Raw genomic sequence first — 23,323 nt, forward strand, 5'->3', positions numbered from 1 at the left:
CTCTTTCCCTTGTCGTACATATTCGCTTTTCTGGTCCTCTAATCGCTTATTAAAATGTTCATTTTTTACCACCAGATCGCGTAACTGCCTACTGTGTTCGTCCATTCTCCGATTCGCTTCCTCCTTATTTTCCCTCATCTCCCTACTTAATTCAGCTTTAGTTTGCTCTAACTGTTCTTTAAGTTCATATTTAATATTCTCAATTTTAGTGTTAGTTTGTTCTACATCTGTTTTAATTTGTTCCAATTCACTTTTTATTTCAGTTTTACTGTCCTCTATCTTACTTAACATTAACTGCATCATTCCCATTAACTGATCATTATTATTACTTTCATTGTTAGTGTTTACTTCCGCTTCGCCCCCCATCCTACTATCATCTGACTCCATACTGACTTCTTTCTGCTTGCCTTCACTTTCCATACTACTTACACTTCTATCTTCAATTTCCTCTACAAGACTACACAACTCTTCCTCTGAACTCAATACGTTATTGCCTTTTATCGCCCGTCCACTGCGCAACATCCTCTCCTCTTTCGTCTGAACAGCCATGACCCTTCCCACAATCAAACACTCTTAATGAAACGTGGATATCCAAATTTTGCCCATAATACTAATTCTGATATCGTTACCGTTATTAACTGCTCCGTACTTAATGATTTTCTCGCCACACGTTGGAGCGGCATTTATGTGACTTCCCCTCTCGGAGAACAATCATCAAACGAGAAATGCAACCAAGCAAGCAAAGGGCGCCAATCTTTAAGTTGAGGACTTAAAGATAAAAATTTATAATCAAGCTTGGACGGACTCTTATCACCGGGGTGGGGTGATAGTGCACTAATCATTAAGTAGGAGAATTAAAAATCAAAAGGCTAGTTAAGGCAGATTGATTAAAGTGAACTTGAAAAATACTATTTATTATATTTAATATAAATGACGACGGTTTAACGAGAACTGAATTTAAAATGGAAAATGAATTTAACAAAAAAATTGAATGACTCTACTCCGCGAAAACTTGCAATATCTTTAACTCGCTTGCTCACCATGTAGTCTTGTTCTGCTGGTCCTGGGAAAGCTTCCATCCTTGTAGCGGGAACATCATCGGTCGTCTTTGAGATCTCTTCATCTGCAGCTAAGTAGCATTCCTGCCTTGCCAATTGCACCCACCACTAATTGGAAGATGACTTCAAAACTACCACTCCCTATTATGCTTTATCCCATATATTGGAGATAAGCCCTAAGTCATAGTTAGAAGAACCACCTTGGGTTTTATGGAGAGGATACTCAATTAAGAATCCTTCCAACTTTACTGACAATGTTCTCTGAAGTTTCATTTCTATCTAGATTAAAACTATCTATTGACTTAGACTGGTTCAAACCGGTCTTGTAGCCGTGCTGTACGTAATTCCTGATGAGAGTGGCTATACACCCCTCATTCAGAATTTCTAAGTATCGAGACGAAGAATCAAGTAGATTATCACGTAGAAGATCAATAATAATGCAGAGAGAGTCGTAGAAGATCAGAAGATCAGTAGAAGATCAGTAGAAGATGATGCCACGAGCTCCAACACGCCCTTTTATAACCTTCTCTCGCGCTAATTACAGGTCGCTACACATGGTCCAATCAGATGACACGTCTCTCCCCACTCCAGATATTAGAGTTGACGGGTCTTAACTATGATATCAACTGTTCTTCTATTCGTCCTTTCACTCAGTATCCATGGCAACATGACGCTCCTTTGAAAATATAGGCGTTGATCAGTTCGAATAATTCTGGTCGAAATACGGTAGCTTACGTTAGGACGCGTGAACACGTGCTCGCTTTTCTCAGAACTTGATGTCTAAATTTGTCCTTCCAACTTCCTCGGTGATGTGGCAAGATAGAGGAAATCTACTGCAAGTTAATTTTAACCGACTGTCGCAAGAATCTAAGTGAATATGAGGATATTCAGCCCTCGTTTATAAGTCGTAGTTACAAAGTAATGAAATGATAGTGAGCAAATGATTAAACATGAATTATAATACTATTACATACCAAGATAAATATCATGACGTTAAATTACTGAATTAATTACACATAATAAAATTAATATAATTACACTGTAACGTCTGGAACGTTACAATCCATAGGTGTGTTCATATTCCTTAGATCACGCATGGTCCTGTATAGAGCATCAACGGAAGTTTTGTGCGAAATTGTAGCCTCATCCCACACCACTAATGAAAAGTTTTGAATTAAATTAGCAGTGTTACTTTGTTTTGAAATATTACATACGCTTGCATAACTACAGGTAACTTTCAGAGGAAATTTAAATGTTGCATCAGCCGATCCCCCTTCCAAAAGAGTGGCTGCAATTCCAGACATTCCGACGGCAAGAACAACATTACCACCAGACCTCAGTTTGGCGAGCAACAAGTTAATCAAAAATGTTTTGCCTGTGCTTCCAGGAGCATCGAGGGAAAACATCTTACCTTCTTTGTTTGTGATGCTAGATATGTTGGTGGAATACTATTTCTTCTGGTCGGGGTTCGGACGGTGTTCTTCTTGTTCAACGGTTTGCAGGAGCAAACAAAGGTCATATGACATCGCCATGAACCTACTCATTATTGTTAGCCTGTAAGTTATTGTTGTCTGGAAAAGGAAGTCCAAAGTCTGTAATAGATTTGCTTGCAAGTGATTGCACTATTCTGTTGACTTCAGTCAGCTCTTCACCGAACATATTTTGGTCATAGTTTAAATCTTAAATCCTCTCTCCGTTTTAGGTTCAATATGTCTTCTGAGATGCTCTCTCGGTGGTTATTCCAAAAACCCAATAGATCAGGAATTTGGCAAAAGACGATAATGTTGGAAAACGAATATCGAAATATTCTTCCTGAACTACATAGAGTGGCTTCTGATAATGTGTTGTAGTGAGAACCATCTTCCGGCAATCTCTTGATTCTGCATGCTTCTTGACATGTGTCGTAAATTATTCCTTCCACAGTTCTTAAATATTAAAATGCAGTAGAACCTTTAACAACATGCAGTAATATACTTAGGTGAAAGCGTTCACTGTTGTTGGGATGGACTAGATACACTCGGCCAAGCACATCTGTCAATGTCATTGAAGCCATCAACCGGCTCACCTTGTTTCCTCCTTTGAAATTTTTCTGCTAATTTGATTCCAAGTGTAAAAACTAGGAATCCTGTCATAAGTAAGAGTCTTTGCAAAATTGCCTCCTGCGCATAATTTAAAAATGCTGTTAGCATCGTGTCACGAGGATTATTCGCAATATTAGGAGCATTATTTCCAGTGAAATAGACGAGTTGCCCATTTTCTAAATGGACCGCAAGGTTAGTGATTGTAGTGCTCCTTTACATATACTGAACGATAAAATCCACCACAATGCCTCGGAGCTGCAAATATACATTCCAGATCGATATTGTTGAATCTCATTTGTAGATTGAATGTTGAGAGTAGCCGGGTCACTCTCTTCATGTATATACTTCAAACATATTTAATGGATTTGACGGAATTACATAACTCGACGTTGATGTGTGAGTCAAAAGTTTTAAGGAGAACCGGATTAGAGGGACCCGGCAATCGGCTGTCTACTTCATTGTTCCTGAGAGCTGCAGCTTCTCCGCCGTCATCAGGTGACAATCTACTGTAATTGGGATACCCATCATCACAGGAAGATGTGCAGCTTTGGAAAGATTTTGGATACCTTTTGCTGCAAACATCTTCACGCATGCAAGACGAATTCGCTTTGAAAACACCACATGCACAATGAATCATGTGCTTTAAAACAATATTATGTAACGCTGGATCCGGATATTTATTTGGTATCTCTGCTGAAATTACACAATCCGGTCTGATCTGATCTTTTATTATGCAGCCATAGTAGAAGATGGATGTGCCAGTGAGGTGGGCCAAGTATATTCTATTTGTTAATTAACAACATTAATTTTTGAATTGTCAAATGAAATACTCTGTTCACTATGTCTCATATGTTTTGTGGTGATGTATTGTATCCATATGCTTAACCCCTCAGCGGCGGGAAACATTTGAGTGTCGCTTTACCCAGTGGATGGAGGTAATTCAGATGTGAGCACTGAGAGAATGGAGATATCGCTTTAAAAATTCACGGTTACAACAGTTAAGCACAGATTATTTTCAACTATTTACAGTAGACACTCAAATGAATGTAGTTTACATTCAATAACTTTATTTACCTTGTAGTGTAGTAATGAAAAAGAGACCTTACACATTTTGTACGGAATGAAAGTGACGTTCTTGTATTTGCCTGGGTTGTTTCACAATGCAATTGAAACTGGTGTAATCGTTGCCTTGGGAACTTTGGGCGAACGAACCGGGAAAAATAGTTCAAATTTTCATTTAGCACAAATGCCAGGTGAATGGGACGATTAGTTCATGAGAAGGAGGGCGTACAATTTGGCGTGTTTTTTCGTCCATTACTTGGCCGCGCACACTACGTCCTCCCACTTCTTATGTTATGCGTCCACTTTCGTTTTGTTAAGTTCAGTCTGGTGTAGTGATGTTATCGTCTGATTTATTAAAACTTAATTACTTCTCTTCCATTCAAACTGCATGGTGCCATGCTTCTGCGCAATGCAATATTACCATCATCATTTACAGGAGGGCCAAGGTATCTTCATGAAAGCAATTTTTGAAACTCCTTTTTAAGAAATCCGTGAATAACTTTCATCACACCAGGGAAATGCTGGGGATTAATCTTAATTAAGGCTTCGGCCGCTTCCTTCCCATTCCCAGGCCTTTCCTGTCCCATCGTCGCCATAAGACCTATCTGTGTCGGTGCGACGTAAAGCAAAAAAAGGCAAAGCAAAGTCATCTCCGTACAGGCCATGAAGGCCCTTGGAGTGGTGGAAGGTAAAGGCTTCCACTATTCGTAACGTCGGCACTTGATGGGGTAGAGTGGTTAGCTCTACGCCCGGCCGCCTTTGCCTCCAGGAATTAACCTGGTACTCATTTTTGGTGTAGGCTGAGTGAACCTCAGGGCCATATGCACTTCCAGAAGTGAAAATCTCGTTTCTTAAATTTTACGACTTCCTGACGGGGATTCGAACCCACGTCGTTCCGGGCGAACCGAACACGCCTTTACCGCCTCGGCCAGGCAGCCCCTGCGACGTAAAACAAGTAGCAAAAAAAAGTAATATTCACCAGTGCTATGTCCAGGATCTAGTGGACTCTATACAATTCTGCCGAATTGTAACTGAAAAACCTTGTAAGGGCATATTTCAATGTAAATAACGAATAAATTCCAGAAGGTTATTTTTTTCATTTTTGTATGAAACAATTGCATGTATGATAAGCATTATTGCCAATAAGACAAAAAAAAAAAGAACAGAAATACAAAGCTAAGGTAAATGAGCTTGTTAACTTGGTCAATTTAAATATTTTTCAGATCAAACCTGCAACGAAATCCAGGGCGGAAAGAGTAAAAGGTGAAGGTGGGTGAAGCTGTAGACCTACAAACCAGATGTACTGGCTTCGTTGAAGTTTCGTCCCATCACTTCATGTGATGTTGAAAGATCCTCCTTATAATATACACACATAGAACGCCACTGTTACCTGAAAATATTGAGAAGTTGTTAGCTGTATATTCCTCCCGTAGTCATTAAGTTTACTGTTAAATTATAAGTAATATTTTCATGCCCATTTGGCTGCCTATTTTACACAATGGTGCCTACTTACGTGTCTATTTTGACTATTGTTACATGCCTGCCTCGTGGTAACCCCTTTTGGTACTTCCAGGAAGGGGTTAGTGACTCAGACAACCTGGGATCTCCCAGTCGGCTTGTGGGGTGGGGCCGGCCTGTCCGTGTATTGTTCCCGTCGGCCGGCTTACTTGTGAGTTTCTTGGAGATTCAACGGAAATTATTATTACTATTATTACTAACAAATACATCGTAATTGGGAAATATCCCTTTGGCAATGGTCATTTACAGTAGTGTAATAATAAAGTAAAATTAACATAATTACTCAGCAACAACAACAAACAAATAACGAGAGTACAACAAGCAATTCCATGGAGAGGAAATATTACAAGAAATACTACTAGTTTAACATTCTAAATCCAGAATCATGATACACAAATTCACACACAACTTAAGTATTACACACTACGGCTTACATTACTATAGATTGAGCTTACTACTAGCTTAACATTATAAGTGATAATAAAGTGAACTTAAACCATAATTACCCTACTACAACAACATCAACAACCGAGCTCGATAGCTGCAGTCCCTTAAGTACGGCCAATATCCGGTATTCGGGAGATAGTGGGTTCGAACCCCACTGTCGGCAGCCCTGAAGATGGTTTTCCGTGGTTTCCCATTTCACACCGGGCAGATGCTGGGGCTGTACCTTAATTAAGGCCACGGCCGCTTCCTTCCCACTCCTAGCCCCTTCCTGTCCCGTCGTCGCCATAAGACCTATCTGTGTCGGTGCGACGTAAAGCAACATGTAGAAAAAGCAACAACAACAAGAAGAATACAACAAGCAATTCCATGGAAAGAAAGTATGACAAGTAATATTACTACTTTACATTTCTAAATCCAGCGTCATTATATACAAATTCACACACAACCTAAAAATTTCCAGTACTTAACACGGCTTACAATACTATAGGTTGAACTTACTACTAGCTTAACACTACAAGTGATAATAAAGTAAAGTTAAAAACATTGGTAATTACCCAACAACAACATGAGTACAAGCAGTTCCCTGGAAAGAGAATACCACAAGAAAAATTACTAATTTCACAATTTAACCCTGACAATTACACCATACGATCTTGTGACGTGTCGTGCGAATGAATGCCATCTAGTACTCATAAGGAGGGGAGAGTTATCCCCTCCACCACCTCTAATCCTTGTATCCTTGTTCATTCCGTCTGGTAACTTTAATGTAACTTTAAATAATAGGCTTTGAGTGGCACGTCTTCTAGACGTGTGGTGTAACTAAAGCGATATTTATAGACGTGTTACTGTCAGGGTTAAACCAAGCAGAAAATCACAAATTCAGTGTCCGTAATTTACAACTTTTACTTTTCACTTTACACTAGCCCTAGTGGTCTTCTTAAATGACTTTATTCCGGAAGGGAATCTATCAAAGACTGCTGCAGGTAATTTATTCCAATCCCTTATGGTCCTGTTTACGAAGGAAAACTTGCCTACGTCCGTATGCTGGTATGCTGATTTCTGGCCCTATTTCATGCTTATGATCATTTCTCGATAAGTATGAGGGAGGTTTCAACCTATTCCTAATACTACTCGAGGCAGCCCTTCCCGTATAGCTCTTATACAGTAATGACCACACAGGCGAGCTTTAGTTCTTCTAGATTCAAGACTTTCCCAGTTAGTGGTTTGCTATAAAGAAGACGTTGAATTTTTCTTATGAGTATACGTTTATCTCAAAAACTGAAGGGGTTTCAGACGTACAGACATGAAAACTGATATTTGGAATCTCCTCTAAAAATAATGAAACACGTGTTATTTTGTTTTCGGAAAATCCATTTAAGGGGATGAAAATAATTGGAAAAGCGGGTGAATTTTAAAAATGTGTACCAGTTTATCTACATTATATGTCAAAAACTTAACATGTTAGAGACAAGAAACTTGGTATTTGGAAAGTCCTTCAAAATACAGGAACATGTACCTTTTCGTTTTCGGAGAACGCACTTAACGGGGTGTGAAAAGAAGTGAAAAATAGTTGAATTACTTTTTATGAGGATACTTATATCTTAAAATCTGAAGATGTTACAGACGTGAAAACTGGTATTTGGAATTGGTATAAAGAAACACGTATTTTTGTTTTCGGAAAATACACTCAGATGAGGGCTGGGGTGGGGGAAGGACTGTTCAAGGGTTTGAATTATTTTTATAGGGATACATATGTATATCTCGAAAACTGAAGATGTTACATATGTGGGAATAGGTGTTAGGAATCTCCTTTAAAAATAAAAAATAAAAAATGTATTTATTTTTTCGACTTAAGAGAAGACGGTTCCTCACATGTACGGTTCTATGTCGCATGGTCGTCTTAGCCCCAAAAGGTTTTACCACAAACATGGTTTACAAAGAATTTCTGGGGAAAATGAAACTCAATTTTTGGGTGAAATTTTGTCGCTAGTTGCTTTACGTCGCACCGACACAGATAGGTCTTATGGCGACGATGGGACAGGGAAGGGCTGGGAGTGGGAAGGAAGTGGCCGTGGCCTTAATTAAGGTACAGCCACTGCATTTGCCTGGTGTGAAAATGGGAAACCACGGAAAACCATCATCAGGGCTGCCAACAGTGGGGTTCGAACCTACTATCTCCCGAATACTGGATACTGGCCGCACTTAAGCGACTGCAGCTATCGAGCTCGGTGTGTGAGATTTTATACTTTAGGAATTTTCAGATAATGTCTTAGTACAATGCTGAGGAACGATTACTTTAATCAAATTACGAAATCCACGCGAGGGAAGCCGCGGGTAATTGCTAGTGTTTTATATAATTCATATTTCGCGTTTTGAATTTTTTCAACCCAGAACAAAGTGAGAAGGCCACACAGAGAGAGATTCGTAATTCTGTTAGTCACGTAGGCTTGCTATTCTAAACGATAAAGGTTGCACAGCTGCAAAGTTAGATAAGACGAAAGCACGCTGGGAAATCACCAAGAGAAAGCTGCGACACAGTTTGAATGACAGAGGAGAGTAGGTATATTCCCGCCCACGCAGAAGAATGAACTGGTCCGAAATGTTCACATTTCCATCCGTCATAACATTCCGATATGAATTTGTTTCGTTGCATAGTCGAGGCTACTTTGCTATATTGCTAATTACACGCCACAGTTAAAATGGGTACAAGTTCTTTAGGAGTGTCTCTAATTAAACGAATTTCTACATCAACCAGGAATGTCTATAATGCTATGGTTTCATTATATTTAATAAATGCAACGTACTGCCTTTTGTGTCTTAGCTATTATCACGTAACGTGTGATAAGGCTGTCATGGAGTGTTTCCGCCAACAGACATAATACTAGTAACGCAAGTAAGTTAATATTCGCCACGAAAGGAAGGAAAGAACTGTGACATGGGATAATTGTGTGAACATTTGCCGTATGGAATATGCTAGAATACAGAATCCTATGATCTGCCAACTAGTAAGTCACGGAGTTATACGGCTTTACAAGACAAGCGGATGTTAATCTCAAATCGCCGAAAATTCGGACGTTTTCATAAACTGATAAGCGCGAACATTTCAGTGTGATTATACCGGGATCGTTCGACCAATGAGGTCCGTGTTCACTTGCCCTAGAGCTACGTAACAAAGAAAGCATTAGTGAAGAAAGGAATTTAGTCTTTGTGGGTACTTTTTCTGTTAATATTGCGGGAGAGTGTGAATTTCAAGAATAATAATTCATCCTGTGAAACAGTTAACACTCAATGTACATTTGTTTCGACAATGGGACATGGGACGGAACGAACCAGCAGTACGCTTCGTGCCGGAACAATTCGCAATGTTGTCGGAATAGGAGTATAATGACAAGGAACGCACACTTTAATTAGTGAATGCCAAATAGTGACAGAGTGAGATTATAGGACGGATTAACATTGCCGTCTTGAATTTATAAAGTGCGAGATGACCAGATTATTACCGGCAAATGTTTTAATTCTGGTAGCCGAATTATTGGAAAGAACGCAGGCTAGGAATATTTCAACTATTTAGCACAGCTGGTGGTAAATTTGAACGAAGCACACTGACCCAGTGACGAAGTACAATAGGGGCTACCAAGCAGGTAAAAGGATCATGAATACTGAGACCACTCCAATATGGTTTGTGTCTGCCAACAAATCCTTGAATCAGACGAGTACTATGGGACGAAATATTCATCATTTGTTAAAATATACGTATGTTGGGTATTCAGCCCAAACGCTGGTTTGATCCTCCACAGTTCCGCCAACAGCTGTCATAGATAGCCTGGACGTCACTGAAGAAGCATACTAGGGAAATATTCGGGGAATGATTTTTGCCAGTTTAAGTAAATGTTTAGAGAATAATATTAAAAATACGCGAGTTAGAGTGAAATTCAAGTATTTTGGAGATTTTATTAATTTAGGATGGGTAGAAAAATGTAGAAAAAAGAATGTCATGCCATGGTCAACCGTAGCCTTGTGCGAATTAAACTGTTTTGTCACTGAGGTATACCTAATTTGGTTGCTATTGTCATGTGATGAAAATCAAGAAATAATAATCCTTGACCATGATTAATCAGACCTTAAATCGAAACGTGGAGACTTAGTGTTGTACAGTTGTTTCGGCAGAACTTTTATGTGTGTTTTATTTCAGATCTTCGCAGGTTGTTGTATGCTTTATTCTATAGATTCCTTCTGATTTATGTGCATTTATTCATCTTTGATGATTATGATATTGTGTTGTTGTTGCACTAAACCAACGTTGTAAATAGGATTGAGAATCCACCAAGCGGTGAATGTTGTACAGTTAGATACAATTAGATAGGATTTAGGTCGATAACTAAAGCAGATTAATCCAGTGAAGGCAACATTTTAAATAAACAGCACTATTACAACCGGGTAAAACAGAAATACGCAATAGTGATTACATCCCTCAATATAGGGTTGGCATCCAGCCGTAAAACGGGGCCAAATAAACACAGTTCACACCCGCGACCCCACATATAGGGGAAAAGTGATAGAATAATAATAATAATAATAATAATAATAATAGTAATAATAATAATAATAATAATAATAATAATAATAATAGTAATACACCGAGCTCGATAGCTGCAGTCGCTTAAGTGCGGCCAGTATCCAGTATTCGGGAGACAGTAGGTTCGAACCCCACTGTCGGCAGCTCTGAAAATGGCTTTCCGTGGTTTCCTATTTTCACACCAGGCAAATGCTGGGGCTGTACCTTAATCAAGGCCACGGCCGCTTCCTTCCCACTCCTAGCCCTTCCCTGTCCCATCGTCGCCAAAGACCTATCTGTGTCGGTGCGACGTAAAACAACTAGCAAAAAAATATATATTACAACAGGGTATTTACTGAACAGATGTTTATGTTAATTTGAAACGTCCAAGTGATGAAGTTTTAATGGCTGGAACTGTGTTAAGACTAATGTGCAATTGACAATTAATTGATTAACCCATTAAATATAAAGCCGCTAATATCTGTTTAGTTGATAGAATACTACGTCAGAAATAATGCCATAGCAGTGTACCATGAACACATTTCAGGTATTAGTTACGTAAATTTAATGTAAATGGTGTGCGTGCTGTATCGCGATAATTTGTATTTAGAGTATAAGAAGTTTACCAAGTTTCATTTATATAATTTACTTCAGTATCATGTTTTATTAATTCTGATCAAGTTTAACTTAATTCCATATTAATTAATTAACTAACCAATCAATTTTATTCAGAGTCAGTCTACTTCACTTTATTTATCGTAATGTCATCCTTATTCATTATCACAATTTAATTTACGTGTTTAATTTTCATAATATTCTTGGTTTACGTAGTTTCCTAATTTAATTTTTAATTAGTTCAATTTTATTTTATTTTTCCTTTTAAGTAATAAATCCATCAAGCCAGTCTGGTATAATTGAATAGCTAGCCAGTAGTTAGGATCCTTTATGTACCCCAACGTAGATGAAGTGCAAACGCTCTGCGCCCTGGGAGAAGAGAAGAAACGGTAAGAATTTGAGCAGCACCGAGGCAGAATCTGAAGACCAACCGAACTCACGCCAGAAGAGGAAAATTTAAAACGTTCAATATACACACTGAGTTGGCAAAAGTTATGGCAAGACATTGAATGCGATGTTAATAACGAGTTGCTCCTCCGTGAGCCCTCAAAACGGCAGTTATAAAGTGAACCCATGATCTTTGTGCCCTAAGAATTTTAAGTATTAAATTGTCAATTGTAATAAGAAGTTCGAATTTTTATATATCTCAGAGGCGACACGTGGCAAAGGGGGGTGGCTACCTTCTGTCCTACGCTATGAGATGTGACGTCATCCGCACGTGTCGAATGTGGAAGGATACAGAAGAAAGTTTAGGTGGAATAAATATATTTAAATGAAAGCATTAGTGGTGAACGCAGTATAATGAGGGTCCTATATTTATCTATAAGACACTTGATCTTTAGTAAGACGGATTTGAGACTGCTAAGCTATTTCTGTGGATTATTTCAGAAGGACGCGCGTGTCTAGTTCACCCACGCTAAGTGAACAGAAAATAGCGCCTATCAAACGAGGTCATTTAACGGGTTAATTTAATGAGAATAAATTTTAAATGTTCATGAACAATTCTGCTAACGAGTTAACAAGTATGTGGTTACATCAAAAACTCTTTTAAATACAGTTCATAAAGTCGGAAAAGTTACGCAAGTTTTCTTGGCGGCAAAGGGAAAATGCCTGGAGAGAGGGGGTAACGTCTATAAATAAGGAGGGACGCTATGTTGAAACCCCTGCATTTGTATCATCGAACCGTGAGAAAGAGGGTTGAACTGTGCAAGTAAATCGTTCGTCAAAAGAAGACTAAATACTACAAACCTAGATTCTGCCGATGTAGCTGGGTCTTGACTCCATGTTGAGCATAAGTAATTTGATACATTGGACGGTCAAGATACCGAAGTAGTTTTGGTAAAATTTGTAACGTTGTGAATAAAAGTAATTCGTGTGCGGGTAATAAATACAATTAGTCAAGTGCGATCAACGAAGACGCCGAATGAAAGGGTATTCCTTTTTTTATGCTTTATTTCCAGGAAACAATAAGAAAATTATATGTACAGCCAGAAATGTAAAAATGGCTAAATAAATGACAGAGGGTCAGAGGTGAGCTCAAAGATGGACGCTGACGTAACCTAAGGTAGGTGACATACCATCTTACCACCTACTATACCTAGTTTTATGATGTCAAACTTATATATGTTTGAAATGGGTATTTATGACGCAGTTGGTCACCCATATGTTTTTGTGAATGTTAGAAATATGACGAAAGGTCATTGGTTTTATTTTCTGCTTGGATACATTTTTAAAGTATTGCAAGTGCTGTGTAATGTTGTAAAAAGTTATTAATGAGGGTTTCGAAGTGATATCACGTCCAAAGTAGATCGTCATTTCCGTGAAATTATTGCCTATATTGTGCGATGTCAAATTAAGATCTTTATTCGACGTAACATTTTTCTGTTGGATTTTTGATGGAATTGGTGCAAAAAGAATCCGTGGTTACCCATTTTCAATCGGGTTGAAGCGCTGTATGTAGTGTTGAGTAATGTAGATCGGTGGCTTTTGTCACGAAGTGTAACGATATTCTATATCCTTTTAAACTGTGACTATGTGACAATAAATAACAGTAAAATGTGTTAGTCATTTTTTGTAAAAACCCAAGTTGTAAAATACGAGATCATTTTATGCGAAGTTGTTCATTATTACAGTATTGTGCGTTATTAGGCGTTGTGGATTCTAGTAAGGATTTTTATTCCAGTTCTTTTGTCAGTGAGAGTCGTCGAGTTGAAGACAAGAGTTAGATTTGCCGTATATGTTGAGATAGGATTTGTGAATCAGGTGATTGGAAGCCTGTATTGAACCTGGGACTTTGGTGTGAGCCCGAGGAAGATTTTATAATGTTTGCGATGGAAAGTAGAGTGCGAGGATCCACGCCGGTCTTAATTTGCGACGTGTACAATTATTGTAGGACATTTAAAAGTAAAATCCATGTGCATATTTCTTTGGTCAGAATATCGTACTTTTGTTCTATTTTGCGAAGTCAAAGGGGTTCATTCTTAGAAGCCAGTCAAGCGTGGCGAAAGACATGTGTTTCATATTAAAACTGACAGACAGAGTGAGGGTCGTTTGATTTCAATGCCGCCAGCTGATCGGATTTCGCCGCTCGGATAACGGGGTTGTGTGCTTGTTTCGTGTTAAAAATGGAACTGCATTCTTGGCAACGGAGATCATTATTTGCGAGAACTAGTTGAAAATATGACCCGGAGATGACGTGTAGGTTATTAGATACTGTGAATTTGTTTAATTAAGATTGTAAAGTATAATTGAAACCACGAAGTTGGAGTATAATGAGCGAGGTTAGCCAACTTCAGGGTTGTCCAAAATATAGAGTGGTGGTAGTGATGATTGTTTTTGTGTGAGGGGTGCACAAAGATTTATGGAATGTTATGACAATATATGACATCGTAATCGGCTTACATTGTACGGCGAGTTATTTATGGTTTTGTGCTTAATTACTAGGGTTATCCAAGTATTAATAATGGTTAGTATTAGATTAGATTAAAGTGTGAAGTCATGAAACAAGATATAGTACTGGAAATAAATTATGTACATTTTTCCAGCTGCACGATAACAACAGATGATAAACATGAGCTAATTAAAATTTAATTCCATCAAATTTTGAGTAGGGACTTGTGAAAGAAACCATTCGTCCGTGCAGATAGAATTTGTTGTTCATTAAGATTTCATTAAATCATTTAAATTTATTTAATTATTAAATTCAGTAGAAACCGAATTTATGAAATAACTTTAAACCAAGCGAATAACTTGAAGATGCATTCTGGAAATCTTAGTTTATTTTTCTGGGAATATTTAAACATTAACGTAACAATTAAGGGGACATATCCGAGAGTAATGGATTTTACTGCCACAGAATATTGTGAGCGTTGTTGTTGTTGTTGCATCATTTGACTTTGATTGATTGAACAGTAAATGTGCTGGGGTTAGTAAAGTGGAAATTTTGGTCATCAACCGATATAACTTAATTGTGTTTAGCCTTCAGCTTAGAAACTTGGATGGTCATGAGGTCATCAACCTCAGGGACTTAGATTAGGGCCATATGCCACTGTAGCATCATTTTCCTTGCGGTCATCATCCACAACTACTTTAAAGTAACTTAGAAGTTTAGAGGTCGGTCCATGACATAGTCGCAGGTCACATCGATTCAATTAAGGGTCCATGCCGTACAATTACTGTGTGGCACACACCGATTGGACGGCCTTAATTATACCCAGAGTCCAGAGTTCGTATTATAAGGGCTGGACCATCAGGAATCATTATGATGGTACATGTTGTCTCACATTGAAGCCGAATTTAAGGATTTCCAGACTTTCCTTTCTTTATTTAATAATTGAGACAATGGTTTCTAGTAAGGATGCCCACCAGGCAGTTACGTCAAAAGCTCAAAGCAGCGTTCGGCCCCTCTGTGTAAAAATGATTTTGGTGTTAAGTGGACAAGATAGAGTCCGAATTATACATGGATTTCAAATTATTACTTCTTTCAGTAAATTTTTCCAAAATAAAATAAAAATATTTTATGAATAGACCTTTCATTTGAGTAGATAGATTAGGATTATTGAACCCTCCTTTTACCTCAGCAAGTGACGAAGAACCCGAAACGGCCCAAGAGACAGATCTCATGAAAATTGCTGATAGGTAAGGAAGGTAGATATCCTTCATAGTAGACCAAAGGGTTCAACGGTAAGGCATCGACTCTACAATGTGTTGGAATCCTTCTGGAGGGATCTGGACCCACGCTTCTTGCACTGCTACCCACAATAGATCTTGTGTAGTTGGTGCGGGGTTCATGGAGCGTACACCAGCATCGATGGCATCCCATAAATGCTCGATTGGATTAAGATCGTGGGATATGGAGGACCAATCCATGGTCGTAACTTCATTGAAGTGCTCCTCCAACCACCTGAGTGCCACCACAGAGCGGTGAAATGGTGCATTGTCCTGTTGAAACATGGCCTCTCCATCAGGGTACTCTAGGGCCAGAAAGGGATGCAAATGGTCTGAAAGAATTTCCACATAACGTGCTCCTGTCAGCGCTACCTGCAGCAGGATAATGGGGCCTAATTGCGACCATGAGAACGCCGTCCAGACCTAACCGAGCCACCTCCTGCCTGGACACATCCTTGTTGACACGCAGGATCCATAGCTTCAAGGGATATAGGCCACACTCTCACTCGCCTATCACCTCGATACAACTGGGTTCATTGGACCATACCACACGCCGCCACTGTTCCATGGTCCATTGCCGATGTTCGCGGGTCCATGCACGTCATCGAGCTCTGAGCGGAGGTGTCAGCAAAGGGACACGAGTTGGTCGTCGGCTGGTGAAGCCTGTGCGGTGCAGTTGCCTCCTTACAGTCCTGGTAGAAAAGAGTTTCTGGCTCCCAACATTCAACTGGGCGGTGATCTGACTCACAGTAGCCCATTGAGCGCCAAGCATGGTTCTGAGTCAGCGACGTGATGTCCGTTCGTTAAACACATGTGGCCTTCTCGTGCGGCGGATTACGCGGGTGGTAACATTCTCTCTGCCATATTGAAGATCCACCCTCGACACTGTATACCTCGGAAACCGAATTCGCGCGTAAACTCCGCAGTGCTATGCCCCGTGCGCCGTGCGCCGATGATCATCTCACGTTCAAAGTAAGTTAACTCGCGACGTGTTGCCATCTTCACGACACTCCTGTTTGTGACAGACTGCTCAGCTACGCTGCAGCTAGCCACAACGCTCAGGGGTCATACACGGCACATTTCCTTAAAGGACAACCCTTCCCGTCACTTTTGGCCACTCAGTGTACAGCTTCATTTTAGACTATTATGCCTTTCAGCTTTCAGTCTGCAAGCCTCTGTGAATTTACTGACAGCCCGCACAATTCTCTATTTGTAACTAGTTCTGCGTTTCGTTTAGTTCTATACCTCTTATTTTTTAATATATAGAAACTGAGTTTAACCATCGTTGTCATGGATTCCCTCTAAGACTCTTACCCTCCATAACAAAGACCATTATTCTCTTAGATAATCTATCCTGTTCCATTCGCCTCACATGACTCATCACCGAGGCCGGTTAATGCGTACATCTTCACCCATCGAGTTCATTCCTAACCTAGCCTTTAATCTCCTTATTCCGGGTATACTCCTGCTAATGTTCCCGCCCGTTTGTACCAGCAAACATTCTCGCTACATTCACAGTACGTCGGTTACTTCTAACTTATGAATAAGATCTACACAGCTTTCGCTCCCATAAAGCTTAGCTGATCTGAAAACAGACTGATGTTAAGATAGTTTCATCCGGGAGCTTACTTCCTTCTCACAGAAGATTATTGATCGCAACTGCGAGCTCACTGCATTAGCTTTACTGCACCTTGATTCAATCTCACTTACTATACTACCATCCTGGGAGAACACACATCCTAAGTACTTGAAATCGTCTACCTGTTCCATCTTTGTATTGCCAATCTGACATTCAAGTCTCTTGGATTTATAACCTACTCACATCAATTTGGTCCAGGAAAGGCTAATTTTCCTACCATACTCATTGCACCTATTTTCGAGTTCGAAGACATAGACTGCAGCCTTTCAGCGCCATCTGCCGTTAAGACCAAAACCATAGGCTAAACTGCTTACAACATTTTCACCTAACTGAATGATCACTTGCCACTTAATACATTTCAATAGATGATCCATGTAAACTACGGACAACAAAGGTGAAAGATTTTTTTTGCTAGTGGCTTTAGGTCGCACCGACACAGATAGAGCTTATAGCGACGAAGGTGAAAGATTACAACCTTGTCTAACCCTGTAATTAGCTTGAACCAAGAACTCATTCTTACATAAATTCTCATTGCAGCCCAATCGTCAGTACAAATGCTTCTGATTGATTTTAATAATCTACCCTCAATCCCACAGTCCCCCAGTACGGCGAACAACTTTTCCCTCGGTACTCTGTCATGTGCCTTCTCTAGATCATCGAAACATAAACACAAATGTCTATTCCTCTAGTAGCATTTTTCAGTTACCTGGCAAAAAGTCAAAGAAAATTCATCGCCGTACAGGCCACGAAGGCCCTGGGAGGGGTGGAAGGTATCCGTATCCGTAACCTCGGCACGTGATGGGATAGAGTGGTTGGCTCTAGGCCCAGCCACCTTTGCCCCCAGGAACTAGCCTGGTACTCATTTTTGGTGTAGGCTGAGTGAACCTAAGGGCCAATTGCACCTCCGAAAATATAAATATCGTTTCTTAAATTTTACGAGTTCCTGACGGGGATTCGAACCCACGTCCTTCCTGGCGAACCGAGCACGCCTCTACCGCCTCGACCAGGCAGCCCCAGGCATGCTGGGATGGTACCTAACATAAGGCCACGGCCGCTTCCTTCCCTCTTCCTTGTCTATCCCTTCCAAACTCCCCCCCGCCCCGCAAGGCCCCTGTTCAGCATAACAGGTGAGGCCGCCTGGGCGAGGTACTGGTCCTCCTTTTCCAGTTGTATCCCCCGACCCAGAGGCTGACGCTCCAGGAGGTGCTAGAGGTAAGATCCCTCGCTGAGTCCGAGGTAAAAACCAACTCTAGAGGGTAAACAGATTAAGAAGGAGAAGAAAAATGTATACATTATGAATGAAAGTCAGTTTTTTATTTTAAGAACAAGTTATGTACATTTTCTAGGCATTTTTTTTACATCAGTTCAGTTTCATCCCTAGGCCAGTCATAAATTTTTGAATAAAATTCATCAACATTGTCTGTAGGAATATAGTTTTTAAGTTTCTTGAGATCATTAATTTTGTTAATGTTTATAGGAACACATTTTTGTGGGTAGGCACTGATTGTTGGGAGTTCTGGTGAAGCAGCTCCCTGTTTTTTCAAGTCAAGACCATCAATAAAGGTTTTTGCTTTAACTTGACCCACGTGTTTGTTAGAGTAATGAATCTCCTTAAAGTTTGAAATGTTGAATTTTATTTTGTTTTCTCTAGGAATGTTCCTAGCTTGAGTTTCAGTTGATATTACATCCTTTTTATAAAACTGAGGCCACCATGATATAAAATCCTTCACTTTTTCACTTTCTGCTGTTTCTACTTTGAACTCGTGATGAATCACCGTTGAATGTAACATTAGCTCTGCATATTGCTTCGTTGTAAAATTCCTGTAAGTTTTTTTTTTTAATTTTTCTTTTTATAACACCAAAGTCTCTGTAACATGGAAGGTACGAATGACCCCGTATGAGAAAGTAGTGAGGAATGCTGTCAAAACGGCCGGTTTCTATCAGGGTAAGAAACATTCTCACAACCACGTTGTTTTAATTTTGTCCTGTTGCTCCATCAGAAAAAAAAACACATGAAGATGCCTAACATCAGCATCAAAAACTTCGTTGATATAATCAATTAAAAATGTGTAAATTTCATTGGGCCTTTTATAGACAAACCCTCATGATAGACATAAAATTTGGCTTTATTGCTTTTAATATCATGAATGTTAAAAATATTCACCGTCAACTGTCGCATATAGAATATTTCTTGGACTGGTATTTCGGGAAGCTGAAGGTTTTGCATGAAGTCCATGCAGATACCAGCTATTATGTTATCTGTTAAACATTTGTCTCTGATATTTGCAATTGCCTTAAAAAACTTCCTTTGATCTCCTTTTATGGACAAGGAGCTCAGTAATATAAACTCTTTTAGCCCTTTCATTTAAAGAGGGACTTCCTATTTTCACAGATAATTCCTCACATTTGCAGCCAGGATCTATTTGTGGCCTCCCAAACGTCAAATCAAAATACTCATGGAAAAGTTTCAAATGGAACTTGTAGTCAATACTCAGATCTGGATGTTTTTCTTTGAAAAGTTGCCACATAATTCTTACGTTCTGGTTTGAGTTTAAGTATTTGTAAAACCTACTAGTGTAATGGGCTTCTTTCTGGGGAAAAGAGGCTGTATGGTCGTCAATAGCCTTTATAATACGTCCCGGTTCAGCATTCCCCGGAGGATTTTCCCCTCGTAAATGACAGTAGTTTATATACTCTTTTGACATGTTCAGGAGATATGCCATGGACAGAAAGAAATGCACGTTTATATACCTCGACTTTTCCACTAGAAGTAGACACAGGGTTTACCACTTGTTGTTTCACCATTTACCGATTTACGCCTTTTTCTTTCTATTGGCTTGCACTCAATCAATGACTGAAGATAAGCATCTTGTTCGATTTTGGTATTGAAATCAATAAACTTGGTATATATTGCAGTTGTCTTGTCCTCTGTAATCTTCTCTGGGATACATTTCCATCTGCACCTAAACAGACAAACAAATTCAGATTCAAATTTCAGCCGTCAAAATATTAAAAAGGTTTTGAATGTTTCGGCTTAGGTTAAACAAACCTTCTTCAAAACTATGTTTCAGTGTTTAAAAAGAAGTTACTGTTAATAAACTAACAACTCTTGACAGGTAGGTTAAACAAATAGGTCTAGTGTTTATAATCATTTAAAATTATAAACAAGTGAGGCTTTCTGTTTAATGGCACTAACTATACAAGCATGTGTGGACAACTTAGGCTATACTATGTTTTTAGTTTAAGTTACCTGCAATTGAACCCACTTTATTTTGGTTTCACTACATTTCCTTTCCAATTTTCGTATTCTTCATTTTTCACTCGTGATTTTTTAAATTATTATTTCACACTTGTATGCAACTTGCTTCTACCCTTTTCTACATTTTACTAATATCACTTACACTTGAACTCATTTTTACTCAGAAGCAAACATTGACAACAACAAACTGAACACATTTACAGCTGTTTAGGTTGGCATAGAATAAGGTGGAGCAGTGCTGCCACCAGCTACAAATTTTAAGTCATTTGAGAAACAACACATCTCCAGGAGATATGTTTTATACGTATTGGATGTGCCTTGCCTTCACTAACAATTTGGTATGTATAACTCAATTTCGACAAAAAATTTAGATGGGATGTTTCTCAAATAACTGATTCAATTAAGGTACAGCCCCCAGCATTTGTCTGGTGTGAAAATGGGAAACGCCGGAAAACCAACTTCAGGGCTGCCGACAGTGTGGATCGAACCCACTATCACCTGAATGAAAGCTCACAGCTGCGCGCCCCTAACAGCACGGCCATCTCGCCCGATCTCTAAATTTTTTTATTGAAAACCTACTACCTGTTTCCCAGTCATTGACCGGGTCAGGGATGTAATGAATGAAGCAGATATAGGCTGTTAGTACGATGGGGTCGCCACTCCCAAAGTGATTTATTAATGATTGAGAGATGCTATGAAATGAGAATGGAGAGTGTTGCTGGAATGAAAGATGACAGGGAAAACCGGAGTACCCGGAGAAAAACCTGTCCCGCCTCCGCTTTGTCCAGCACAAATCTCACATGGAGTGACCGGGATTTGAACCACGGTATCCAGCGGTGAGAGGCCGACGCGCTGCCGTCTGAGCCACGGAGGCTCAAAATTCTTCATTACTGTCCAAAAACGTGTCCCTGCTGCTTGACCTAGCCTTAGCGGGTTATTACCGAAATCTTCCCACAACTTTGGATTCAATAACTATGTGTTTCGCCCTCTTTCTTTCATCTACATACAATTCCCTATTATTATTATTATTATTATTATTATTATTATTATTATTATTATTATTAATATTATTATTATTATTACGATTCTTTTTTGTTGTTTAATGGGGCCTGTCATGTACTTCATCGGCCAATATTAAGAATAAATATACAGTCCGCCGGAAGGTCTATTAAAAAAGTTAAAGGAGTTAAGAACTCAGTTCATTGATTCATTTATATTGGACGTAGATAACGCTTTGTCTGCCTGGCCGAAGGCTCGGTTTCGTTCATGCTCGTTCGCTATTAAATTGTATGTAGGCCGGTAAAATTCCCGTTGCTTACTTGTTTAACGCATCTGCAAATTAAGTTGCTTCTTACCTCAAGGCTGGCGGTGAAATACGGAGCCAACTGGTTACAATAGAATAAAAAGAATGAGAGAGGTGCAATTCTGTTGCAGTACTCGTTGAGAAACTAGCAGCAGCCAACCTGAGCGCAGAAATCCAGAACTTGTTTGATATTTACCACCTCATTTGGAGGAGAGCATAACCTTTTGGATTCTCAGAGGAATATTGAATAGTTACGCAACGCAACAAACAAGAAAAGGAACAATATTAGTTCGGACGTGTATGTACACACTTAGTACAATATTTACTTTGTTTTTACAATGCAAATTCCCTGAGTATCATTAGGAAAATCGCCTCTTTAAGTTTTCAGGAGACTGTACCGGATGCTTCGCACTTAAGGGCTAACTGTGTGGAATAATATATCACGGATGCAGGAGACAGATGGATTCAATTCCTATCTCTAGGAAAAATGCTGATAAAGTACCTTACATATAAGACACGGTTGCTTCTTTCCTGATGCAGACAGCACAGTCACTCAGCTTATTAGGTTTACTTACCACACAGTGAATACACGAAATTCATGGCTACTATATTCCTATCCCTTTATACTGTATAAAGCAACAATAACAATACTCACACAGCGCTCTTTTCCAATAACGCAATTCTGAACACAACTTCTTAAGAGGTACTATAGAAGAAGACGAAAAATTTGAACACGGAGTCAGTCTGTTCTCTTCAGGTTACATGGTAATCAGATAGAAATACACAGTAAGCACTTTTTAATTCTGTGATAACTGAGCGTTATTTTCCTTTTTGTTAGGGTTTCAATCTTGTAATTATTCATTATCGATTTCAAATATTTGTTCAACGCTTTTACCGAAAACTGTGTCCCGCTCCTCGGCTAAATGGTTGGCATAGCCGCCTTCGGTTCAGAGGGCCTCGCTGGGTTGGACATTTTAATCTCACATGGTTATTTCGCCTGGCTCCGGCTCGGAGACTGGGTGTTTGTACTGTCCCCAACACCACACACAATACTATCCTCCACAACAAAAACCAACGAGCTATAATATAATACATAAAAGTGGCTATGCAAGCAACACTACGGCCGCCATGATATAGGCTACATCTTCCAGCTAACGGCAAGAGCTATCTGAAGTTGTCTGAATAATCTCGCATGTGCTACAAATTACGAGTCGTTCACCAAGCACTCTAAAAATGTTATTGAATACCTAGCAGGAAATATTATCCGTGAGGTGGGAAAGAAAATGAAAAGCCACGACTGTCTGAAGTTTATGTTTGCTCAGCATTCCGAAGAGAAGAAAGAACTTATTGCCTAGAAAGTTATAAAATAATCTCTTTATCCATCTCATGTTCTTGTGAAATTGTCACGTGGCTGAAAAAGTGTTCGGGAAAAAGTCACTGTCGCGAAGATGTAACATAAACCTTACGTTAAAGTTACAGACTGAAGTTCTCTCGTCAGTTACAGGCAGTGGCGGCCGGTCAGTACGTGCTACCGGGCTCCAGCACGTAGCTTGGAACTGTAAGGAATATTATTTATGTACAGTACAATTATCCTGGTGCCTTTTCGTTGTTTTGAGTAC

The sequence above is a fragment of the Anabrus simplex genome, chromosome 2 (genome assembly GCF_040414725.1).
Source record: "Anabrus simplex isolate iqAnaSimp1 chromosome 2, ASM4041472v1, whole genome shotgun sequence".
Taxonomy (NCBI): domain Eukaryota; kingdom Metazoa; phylum Arthropoda; class Insecta; order Orthoptera; family Tettigoniidae; genus Anabrus; species Anabrus simplex.